A 2,858-nucleotide genomic window follows, 5' to 3' on the forward strand; every position below is an offset into this window, starting at 1 on the left:
AGCATGTCTTCCTCTACCAGCAGTCAGAGAGAGTTCTGCCTCCAGGAGGCCTCCTTTTGAGCCCGGAAGGGTGGTCAAACTAGCCAATCACAGCATCAGAACTCTAAGCACGTGAGAGAGAGTGGGAACCTCCCAGAACATTGTATTGTGCCACACCCAACAGAAATAACCCAGGTGGATAACTCCTCAGTTGCTCATAGAAAATCCCACCTTGGAGTTTACAAAGACTTATGGGTAGAAAAGCCACACTTAAGTAATTTACTACACTGCAGTACTGCAATCTGAGTCCCTCAGGTTGGAAGGCACTTATTATGACTGAGTAAACATTGCTTCCTCAAAGTAGAATTGAACTTAATGCTATGGATGGAGTAAAGCTTTTGAGACCTGCATTTGTTGATATAGCACAACTCAAAATGAGATGAAACAGCTACAAACATCCATTAATAATTGGGATATGGAATGTATGAAGTATGAATTTAGGAGAATTGGAAGTTGTCAAAAATGAAATGTAATGCATAAAGATTGACATCCTGAGCTGAAACAGACTGGTATTGGTAATTTTGAATTGGATAATCATATGGTCTACCATGCTGGGATTGACAAATTGAAGAGAAATGGCTTCCCATTCATCATAAAAAAGAACATTTCAAGATTTATCTTGAAGGACAATGCTATCAGTGATAGGATAATATCCATACGCCTACAAGGAAGACCAGTTAATATGACTATTATTCAAATTTACACACCAACCAATATAACCAAAGATGAAGATATTGAAGATTTTTATCAACTTCTACAGTGAGAAATTGACCAAACATGCAATCAAGATGTACTGATAATTACTGATGAACAGAATATGAAAGTTGAAAACAAAAAAGCAGCACTGGTAGTTGGAAAATATGGCCTTGGTGACAGAAATGCCAGAGACTGTAAGATAGAATTTTGCAAGTCCGATGACTTATTCATTACAAATACCTTTTTTCAACAATATAAATGGCAACTATATATGTGGTCCTTGCTAGATGGAATACCCAGGAATCAAATTGACTACATTTGTGGAAAGAGATGACATAGAAGCTCAATATTATCAGTCAGAACAAGGTGTGAACCACACTATCAATTGCTCATATGCAATTTCAAGTTGAAAGTGAAGACAATTAAAACAAGTATGCAAGAGTCAAAATACGACCTTGAATATGTCCCACTTAAATTTGGAGACCGTCTGAACAAGAGATTTGATTGACTCATTGCACACCAATGACTGGAGACCAGATGAACTGTGGGACATCATCCCTGAAGAAAGCAAAAGGTCATTAAAAAGACAGGAAAGGAAGAAAAGACCAAAATGGATGTTGAAAGAGACTCAGAAACTTGCTCTTGAATGGAGAGTAGCTAAAGCAAATAGAAGAAATGATGAAGTAAAAGAGCTGAACAGAAGATTTCAAAGGGCAGCTCGACAAGACAAAGTAAAATATAATAAGGAAATGTGCAAAGACTTGGAGTTAGAAAATCAAAAGGGAAGAACATGCTAGGCATTTATCAAGCTGAGAGAACTGAAGAAAAAACTCAAGCCTTAGTAGCAATATTGAAGGATTCTATAGGAAAAATATTGAACAATGCAGGAGGCATGAAAACATGGGAGGAACACATAGACTCATACCAGAAGGAAATGGTTGATGTCCAAACATTTCAGGAGGTAGCATTTGCTCAAGAACCAATAGTATTGAAGGAAGAAGTCCAAACCGCACTGAAGGCATTGGTGAAATGAGAGGCTCCAGGAATCGAATGATTGAGATGTTTCAACAAATGGTTGCAGTGCTTGAAGCACTCACTCATTTATGCCAAGAAATTGGGAAGACAGCTATCTGGTCTACCAGCTGGAAGAAATCTCCCATTCCAATGAAAGGTGATCCAACAGAATGCAGAAATTATCAAACAATATCACTAATATCACATGCAAATAAAATTTTGCTGAAGATAAATTCAAAAACGGCTGCAGCAGTCTATTGATGGGAATTTCCAGAAATGCAAGCTGGATTCCTAAGAGGACACAGCAAGAGGGATATCAGTGCTGATGTCAGATGGATCTTGGCTGAAAGCGGAGCATACCAGAAAGATGTTTATCTGTGTTTTACTGACTATACAAACACATTTGACGTTGTGGATCATAACAAATTATGGATAACATTATGAAGAATGGGAATTCCAGAATATTTAACTGTGCTCACGTAGAACCTGTACGTACACCAAGAGGCAGTCATTGGAACAGAACAAGGGGATACTGCGTGGTTTCAAACCAAGAAAGTGTCAAAATTGTATCCTCCATCATTTTTATTCAATTGATATGCTGAGCAAATAATCCAAGAAGCTGGACTACATGAAGAAGAATGTGGCATCAGGATTGGAAGAAGACTCATTAACAACCTACAATTTGCAGATGACATCCCTGTGCTTGCTGAGTGAAGATGCCTTAAAGCACTTACTGACAAAGATCAAAGACGTCAGCCTTTGGTATGGATTACATCGCAACATAAAGAAAACAAAAATCTTCACCCCTGGACCAATAAGGAGTGTCATGATAAACAGAGAAAAGATTGAAGTCATTAGGGATTTCATTTTACTTGGATTCACAATCAATGCTCACAGAAGTAGCAAGAAATCAAACAATGGCACATTTGCTGCAAAAGGCCTCTTTAAAGTGTGAGAAAGCAAAGATGTCACTTTGAGGACCAAGATGTGCCTGACCCAAGCCATGTATTTTCACTGTTTATTTATTTATTCCTCTTTTTTTTTTTTAATTGTGATTTGAGTGAAGATTTACAGAGCAAATTCACTTTCCATACAGCAGTTTACATATA

Source organism: Orycteropus afer, unplaced genomic scaffold (assembly GCF_000298275.1).
Source record: "Orycteropus afer afer isolate SDZICR_OR568_19922 unplaced genomic scaffold, OryAfe1.0 scaffold00217, whole genome shotgun sequence".
NCBI classification, from domain to species: domain Eukaryota; kingdom Metazoa; phylum Chordata; class Mammalia; order Tubulidentata; family Orycteropodidae; genus Orycteropus; species Orycteropus afer.